Below are 9,596 nucleotides of genomic sequence, written 5' to 3' on the forward strand. Positions count from 1 at the left end.
TTAATAGCCAGACCTCGTATAAGTATATTAGTTACACTCTTACATAAATGCACATTTATTTACTTGAATTGAACTTTGATGTTAAGCTTTTTTTTTGAAAGCCTTCTAAATAATCCTAGTCCATCAGATTCGAACCTTGATCCAAGTAAAATAGCTTTGCGATCAATTTTCAGGCACTTATCTTAAGCTAATAATTAAATTATTGATTAAAAATGTTCTTTTACTACGTTCTTTCTTATGACTTTCAGTCCCTACTGATCGCGGTCCTGCTAGACGTCGCCCCCCAGCTCCCTAAACCTAATATTCCTGTCTATCTCCTTTTCCAGGTTTTCATTGGTCTTCCTCGCTTTTTTCCTGACGTGTTCACTCTAATAACTGCTTGGAGAGCCGTTCTTCGGATATCCTCTGTACGTGGCCATGCAACATAAGTTGTTTACTCCTTATTTCGTCAGGTGAAACCCCGATAATTTGTTTTATCCTTAACTCTATCTATTCTTGATTTACCTGTTGCACATCTCCAGTAGTCGATTTCCATGGCTTTAAGTTAGTTTTCATTCACTTTTGTAACTTTCAATTTATTTCAGTTTCCACAAATAGATTCTTCTTCCTAATATAGGTTTAGAAAAGGTTTTAGAATCATCATGTGCTACAATCAACTTTTTTTTTACTCGTTAACGACCTAAAACTACTTCTTGATCTCTGTTACTTGATTTTATTACTTTTTTACCTGAATTTTTGTATATCCTCTATCAGCCTTTAATCTGCTGAAAATCTTTAAGCATTAATGAGTTAAGCTCGTTAATTTGCCAATTTTCTCCAGTCCTTTTGTGATTTTGGTTAACCTAAAGTTGACTTGTCAATAGATCTGCAAGGTTTGCAATCTTGCAAGTCTAGTGAAAAACTTTTCTTTTTTAAGTTATTTCGTAGGGTCATTTGGCTTGTGAAGCTCTTATCACTTTTCTTATCAATACCTTTGGCCAATCTCCTCACTTTCATCTATTCTCTCTATCAAGTTTTTTGAAAGGCTTGCTAAAATAAATCAATGTGTTATCCCCAAGTCAAGATGGATTTCAGTCTTCTAAAAAAACTTAAGATGCTATTTTCAGATGTGTGAACTCCAGAGAGGCAAGGCACATATATTGTGTGATCTGTCAAAACCATTCGATTGTGTGGATTATGGATTTGGAGGGATAGGTAGTAGAACGGTCGGAAATCTATCTATCTGGCCACACTTAAATAGTGGTTAGTTTTATTCCAGTGTCAACATGGCGCATCAAACCATACGTACTTTTCGAAAATACAAGCGAGCAAAAGAAGGTTGTAAGGTTATTCAGGAAATTAAGGCTGTAGTTTAAAAGCCCTACGAACGCCATCGAAGGTCCCTAGCCTTGAAGCTGTATTTTCATCAAAGTTATCCAGAAAATGAAAGCACATAGGACCATCACTATTCACCTTGATTATATTCACTACATCCCGAAATACAACCGTTTCGAAAAGAAGTACAGGAACATGTCTGTGATCTTTCTTCGTGCTTTAGGGACGTTAAACTCGGCTTCGGTATGTTCACTACGAGTACCACTGACTTGCAAGTTGTATTTGGCAGCAATCTCTCTAAGTTTAGCTTTGTTAGTGGCTAGTTTCAGCTCTTTGATGTATACTGATGCACGAACAGTGTGTGGCAGAAAGTAAGAAAATCAGGCCTATCATTATGAGAGAAAGAAATGCGCTTCTCGATAGCAGTTACAAGACGACTGTACGCTTCTTGCATTGGCACGAACATGACAAGAAAGAGGATCTTCCCCGTTACATAGAGCCAAGAATATTTTTTTGTCATTGTGACAGGTCCCACCACCAGTTCGTCAGAAGCAGCAAGCATTGCCAGCCTGCAAGAATCTGTCATCTTCCTTGAACAAGAAGTGAGCGTCGATTAGCTTTCGCTAAACTTTTTTCCTTCAGTTTTTTTTCGAGCTTAGAAAAAGGGGACGAAACTTCTTGTATTGTTCAGTCAAAAAAAGATTGAATGGGTATCCTTCCATGCACCTTCACACCTTACACGGGTAGAAATACCATATTCGCTAGTGAGGACGAGGTCTCCAAATACGCTGGCAAGCACTCCAGTTCTTAGGAAATTTGTGAACCTTGCCGAATCCTTGATGATAGTTTTCAACGATAGGATTGAAACAAGGAGTAAATAGTGTGTAAGCTTTATTAGCAGTAGCTTAGTAGATACCACATCCAGAATTAATAATTTCATTACCTGATTGGATGCAGTCCAAAAAGGGGAGGATCCGAAGGAAGTTTTCTTGGTTTTAAGGTGTTTAAAAATTTCCCTGGTAAAGTTTTTCTTCAAAAGAAACTTAGAGTCAGAACCTTCAAGTTCCTTGAAGTCTCCTTCAAGTTTTTCCTAAACTGCGACGTCAACCATCATTTTTTTTTTCTATTTATTTGCATTAAATTTCTTCCCATTGAAGCAATGACCTTTAGAGAACAGTAAGGTATGAGGGACACAATCAAAAGCCTCAGAGAAGTCCAGAAATAATAAAGCATTTACTAGACTCTTGGTGCATAAAAAATGCATTCATTATAGTTGTGAGCATATCAAAAACCAGAAGAACAGTGCTCTTTCCCAACCGAAAGCTGAACTGAACATACAGGGTGTTTCAGAACTATGGGATCAAACTTCTAGGGGTTGTTCAGTGCAACAGTAGAATTCATTTGAGTATAGGAACCCATGTCCGGAAATGTGTCACTACGCCACTACGGTCGCAAGACGCGTTTAAGTTTAGAAAAAATATTAATTACCTAAATAGGATCTGATGCTTTTATTTTTACCTTTTGTATATGATACCATCACGACAATTGTTAAAAATGTCTTTCTCCAACCTCAATGCACAGATTTAAACGCCGCACATGATTTCGGCGGACTTACTTCGACTGTTATTCGTCCAATTAAGTCTAGCTCTGATTCTACTGGAGTTTCGTAGAAAAAGACTTTACATGTACCCATAAGAAAAAATCGAGCGACGTTAAATTGGGTGACCTAGGAGGCCAAGAAACTGCTCCACCTCTGGCAATCCAACGGTGCCCAAACCGCAGAGCCAAATACTCGCGTACTTGTACAGCAAAGTGAGCCGGCACTCCATCATGCTAAAACCACATTTGCTGCCTAATGTTTAGTTGAACATTTTCAAGGAGTTCTGGGAGAACTTCCTCCAAGAAACGCAGATAAATAGGTCCTGTTAACCGTTCCGGTAGAAGGTATGGCCCAATTGCCTGCCCATACGTTGCACATACGGGTATTTGCGAGATCTGCGCGGCCAAAAGTTAGTTTTTCACTAACTATCAAACTAGGTAAAAAAAACGACGGCATAGGATAAGCAACTAATCCAAGAATAACACCCCACCTTTCACGCCTTTCTCCCGTGCGCACCATTCGTCCAGCGTTAGTTTGAAGTCGACCGTCGCTCGTGCTGTTACTTTTGTTTCTCGCATTTTTCTCAATTCGCTACGCTTTCAGTGAATATTAATAATAGTTGTGCCTTTATTTTGGACGCGGTAGTGATGGATTTGGATAGACCAGGTAAGAATCCACTAATTTCGATATAATTTAAATTGTTCTAAAATATTTTTATTTAGTTAATAAAATTTAAACCGTAACAAGTATTATGAAAATTTTTTTGGGTATTATTTTTGCTTACTAATGGATTTGATATACTTTCCACCTAGATCCAGCTATTATTTCTATTACGATTAAAGGTTTCAGTCCTGTAGAAGTAAATGTTTTTATAATTAGTCGCGGAAAAGCGCGGATAAGTACTACTAGGGCACATTAAATTGATTTATTTTTATCTGAATAAAAATAAAATAAAAACACTGTTATTGTAAGAGTAATAACAGGCGAACATTTTTTTGTTATAGATTGCCAAGGTCCCTCGGGAGTAAAACTAGTGACCCGTAGAAACATGTTCGACCGTATGCAGGCCCTGGGTCTACCAAGTTTGGAAGAAAAACTAAATGCTTTGAAGGATCAAATTTTATCCTGTGACAATTTTACAGAAGATCAAATTGAAAGTTTTAAAGCCAGTTTTGCACGTTTTAAATCACAAACGAAGCAAAGGTGGGTAAAGGCCCATAAGAAGGAAGATGTGTTTTTAAAATACAATCAATCATGGTTAGAAGGAACTAAAATTGAAATTCCCGTGGTTATTCAAAAAAGGCCAGGCCGACCACCTAAGATGTTTGAAGAATCAAGTGAAAGTACTAAAAGAAGGAAAACCGAAGAAATACGGGCTTCATTAGCCAAGGAAGTTATCATTCATGCTGTTCAGGTTGAGTTGCGAAAAAGCGGAAAACGCGATGCTTCCGACATACTAAAGGAAATAACCACAAGTAGCCCGTTACGTGCTACGAAATATAAGAAGGCGTTTTCAGAAACAAAAACCAAAGAGCCTACCCAACTTGCTCCATTGGAGGCGCTATCAATGTTTGTGGAAGCAGATTTAACTCGAAGACAATATGAGGTAATCCGAAATACGAACAAAAAGTTTTTTCCTTGTTACAGTCTTTTACAAAAAGAAAAACAAAAATGTTACCCACCAACAGAAGAATGCAACGTAACCAATACCAGTGCCGAAAGTAATTTGCAAGCTTTGGTTGATCTCACCGTAATGCGTTTATCTACCTACCTGAACGAAGTCCTAATAACGCTGAGAGAGGAAGAAAAAGACAGTTTAAAGGTTATTTGCAAATGGGGCTATGATGGCTCACAACAATGTCAATTCAAACAAAAATTTGAAAATGACGCCGACTCAGACGCTAACATATTTCAAAGCTGTTTTGTACCTCTAAGACTAGTTTGTGGTAAAGAAGGTAAAAATATAGTCTGGGAAAATCCTACTCCCTCATCTCCCAGGTACTGTAGACCAATAAGGTTTCGATTCGTAAAAGAAAGTACAGATGTTACGCAGGAAGAAATTGAGTATATAAATAAGTCTATACAGGGACTTCAACCAACACGTGTTAATTTACAAGAAAAAGAATTGTTAGTTAGGCATGTCTTTATCATGACAATGGTGGATGGAAACGTCTGCAATGCAGCTACAGGCACTAAATCAACCAGCAAGTGCCTATATATGTGGTGCAACCTCCAAAGAATTTAACCAGTTAAATCTAGAAAAGCCAGTCTGCTCTAAAGCTTTAGAGTTTGGACTCTCAATTTTACATGCGAGAATTCGCTTTTTCGAAACTATCCTCCACTTGGCATATAACTTGCCGGTGAAAAAATACAGAGAACGAAAGACCGAAACAGAAAAAAGTATGGAAAAGGAGAGAAAGCTGGAAATTCAGGAAAGATTTCGCCGAGAAACTGGACTCTTAGTGGATATGCCAAAGGCTAATTTCGGCAATACAAATGACGGCAACACGAACAGGAGGTTTTTCGAAGACTCAGAAGGACTGTCATCAGAAATAACTGGCATTAGCTATGAGCTAATCTATAGACTAAAAGTAATTTTGGAAGTAATTTCAAATGGTTATATAACTAATAATGAAAAATACAACATATATGCATTGGAAACTGCTAGGTTATATGTTAGTTTGTACCCTTGGCACCCAATGAGTCCAACTATGCATAAAGTACTTATTCATGGTGCAGTTATAATAAAAAATGCATTATTGCCCATTGGACAGCTCTCCGAAGAGGCTGCAGATGCCCGAAATAAACATTTCCGAGCATACCGTCAAGATTTTTTGTTTTTTGTTAAATCTCACTTAAAGGCTGAGATTCTTAACCTTAATATAGGTACAGATATAGATGGTTTTGAAAATATGTGGCTAAAAATTAATATAAACAGGGTCTTTATTACTGCTGGGGTCATATATCGTACTATGAATAATATTGGGGCTTGTGCAAATGCACTCGACAATATTCTACCAGAAATAATATCAACCTCCGACTATGTAACGGTTCTAGGGGATTTAAATATTAATTTTTTTAACAGCAATAATCCAATATCCGACGTGTTTGATGTTTTTGGTTTCACTCAGACCATTGATGAGGCTACAAGGGTCACTGATAGAGTATCAACATTACTAGATCCTATATTTTTTAGTGATGCAGATGCTGTTATGGATGTTGGCACCATCTCTGCTATCGGGATAAGTGACCATAAGTTGGCATTTTGTAATATACGCTTACCAAATCTTAAAAGAGTCCGGAAAATAATATCATTCCGCAGTTACAAACATTTTAATGAAAACTTTTTTAATACAGAGCTTTTACAAATACCCTGGGATAACATATATTATTTTCCAAATATAGATGACAAAGTACAATTTCTGACACAGAACCTAATAAAATTATTTGACAAACATGTACCAATAAAGACCGTCCGCGTTAATAAACCCCCAGCACCTTGGCTTACACCAGCTCTAGAGGCCATATTAAAGGAACGTGATAAGGCTAACTTAAAATATAAAAAATCAAAGTCATTAGCTGATTTTGAAGCTTATAAGCGGGCTCGAAACTTTGCACTTGCTTCTATTCGAAGGGAAAAAAAGGGCTATTTAAGTTTTTTGGAACAACAAAAAAATAGTAAGTTACTCTGGAAAAATCTTAAAAATATGAATGTAAATGTAAGCTCAAAAACTTCTAATAGTGAATTTCCACTTGACTCTGTTAATCCTGATAGTGCAAATGACTACTTTTTGAGTGTATTTAAAAAATCAAATAAATGTGACCAAAAAATACATTTCTATAACACAAATAAACTTAAGAACAACTTGCACTTTCAATTTAATATGATAGATTCCAGTTCAGTGAAAAAAAAAATTTATTCCATTAAGTCCAATGCTTCTGGTCATGACAATTTGACACTTTTTATGATAAAGCTTAGCCTTCCTGCTATCCTACCTCATTTGACACATATTGTTAATTCTTGCCTAGAAGCTGGGTATTTTCCAGAGGACTGGAAAAAGTCCATAATTCTTCCTGTTCCTAAGACCAGAAAAGTAACTGCTGTGAATGAACTTCGTCCCATAAGCCTGTTGCCTGTCCTATCTAAAATTCTTGAAAGAACTGTTCACACACAAGTATTAAATTACCTAAATCTTAATAATTTGCTCCCAGTTCATCAGTCAGGCTTTAGGTCTGGACATAGTACTACTACTGCTCTTCTGAACTTAACTGACAACATAATAAGGGCATTAGACAAAAATATTGCGGTTGTCCTAGTCTCCCTGGACTACTCTAAAGCTTTTGATCTGATAGACCATGATTTACTGTGTGCTAAACTAAAATATCTGGGCTTTGACGAATGCTCTGTCTCCTTTTTCAGGTGCTACCTGACAGATAGACAACAGCGCGTACAAATTGGTAACAAGTTTTCTTCTGCTGAGACTGTGATATCTGGTGTACCACAAGGATCTATAATTGGACCACTTTTATTTCTAATATACATTTTTGACATTTTCCAGGTAATCAAAAATTCAGATTCACAGTCATATGCAGATGATAAACAGGTTTTGCATTATTTTGACCCCAATAAACCAGCAGAAGCTGAAGCATCTCTCAATGACGATCTAAAATCCATCAATGATTACTCAAGAGAACATAACTTAAAGATAAATCCTGAAAAAACAGAGGTACTTCTCTTTTGTGCAGAAAAGCGAAGAAAACTGCTAGAAGGTAGGTTGCACCTGAAACTGGGCGACACAACTTTGAGATTTTCTAAAAATGCGAAGAACTTGAGGCTTATCATTAGTACTGATTTAAGGTTCAGAGATCATGTGAATAAGTTACTTCAAAAAAGTTATGTAAAAATGAAAGTTCTCTATGCCAACAGATTTATCTTAGACTTTAATATTAGGAAAAAACTCTGTGAATCTCTGGTTTTGCCAATTTTTTATTATTGTAATATAGTGTACTACCCCTGTTTAGATTTAGTGACAAAAAATAGATTGCAAGTTGTGCAAAATAACTGTTGTCGCTTCATATTTGGTCTGAGGAGATATGATCATGTCTCAGCAGAATTTAAACAATTAAATTGGTTAAATATGTCGGGTGTGGTAAAGCATCATTTTGCTACTTTTCTAATGAGGTTGTTAATATCAAATATTCCTGTATATTTGAGGGAAAAGTTAGTATTTCGAACATTTATTCATAACCGTGAACTTCGTTATGGAAATCACTTTACTATGCCACAACATCATTCAGCACTCTTTCAAAGAGGTTTTACCTATAATGCAGTATCTTTATATAACTCCTTAGATCCCTATTTAAGAGATATTAGTTTAAACGGCTTTAGGTCTCAGTTTAAAACTTATTTGTTAAATTTACAAAATACTTAGTGTCATTATGAATTATGTTTACTTTTCACTTCTTTTTTGATTTAGAATAGGGATGGTTAAGTGTAAGAGTAGCCTAAGGCTAAACTTCGCCATTTGTATTCTTTAACCTTAATCTTATATGTATATACCTATAAAACATTTAGATCTGTGTAATGTATATGCATGATTAATAAAAGACGATTTATTATTATTATTATTATTATTTTGCCCGAAAATTCTCCAGGAAGGACTGCAACAGGGACATTTTTAATCGGCTTCTTTTAAGTTCCGATCCGGTATTAAGTCGCATAAGGAAAGTAAACAGAAGAAAATTGGGATCTTTTCTACCAGAAACCATAACACTTCTGATGCCTGCCAGTCCTCCAGACAGCGTAACTACTGCAGATCCATCAGACAGCGAAGATGATATTTTATTTGACGAATGTTAGTTTTTTATCATTATTAATTTTATTATTATTAATTTTCTTATATTAAATATACTTGACTTATTAAAATAAGATGTTATTTACTTTAAAATATCCTTTGGCATAGATAAAAACAAAAAAATAATTTTGGCCGCATAGATTAATGAAATACCCCTATGTGCGTTGACAGACCAACGATTCTGATGTTTTCTTGGAAAAATTGCATAAGGATGTTCTTCGTCCCAAACATGGCTATTCCTACTATTAAAAATACCGTCTTTTGTGAAGGAGGCTTCATCGGTCCACAAAACATATCGTAAAAAATTTGGTTGTGCAATAATGTGATCCAGAAGCCATCGACAAATTTGAACTCTAGGATGATAATCGGCTGCAGTCATACCTTGAACTTTCTGGAAGTGGTAAGGATGGAGTTGTTGCTCGTGTAGTACCCGCCAGACAGAAGCATTACTCGTATTCATATTCTTAGCGACACGTGTGCTATTTGATGGTTCATCGGCAACTCGCTGAAGCAACTCTTCTTCAAATTCGACCGTTCTTACGGTTCGAGCAACACCAGTATCATGCATCTTGGTCTTAAACATGCCTGTCTCAGCGAGCCGCCGATGAACCGCAATAAACTTTTTGTGTCCAGGATGCTGTCGTTCGGGATAACGTTCATGATACAACCGCTATGCTGCTCGTGCATTGCAGTTTGTTGCTCCGTATGCAAAATGCATATCCGCCAATTCTTGATTGGTAAAGTTTTCCATAAGCAATAAATGCTTAAGAATTGTAAGTAAAATTGACATTGATAATTGATTTTAAACAATTGTTGTTATGGTATCA

The 9,596-nt window shown here is 36.2% G+C and overlaps 1 pseudogene; it reads right to left on the reverse strand.

Moving 5' to 3' along the window:
- Positions 1-1,466: 1,466 nt before the first annotated feature.
- Positions 1,467-3,492, reverse strand: LOC126735687 (arginine kinase-like; annotated as a pseudogene).
- Positions 3,493-9,596: the final 6,104 nt, after the last annotated feature.

This window comes from Anthonomus grandis, chromosome 4 (genome assembly GCF_022605725.1).
Source record: "Anthonomus grandis grandis chromosome 4, icAntGran1.3, whole genome shotgun sequence".
NCBI lineage: Eukaryota > Metazoa > Arthropoda > Insecta > Coleoptera > Curculionidae > Anthonomus > Anthonomus grandis.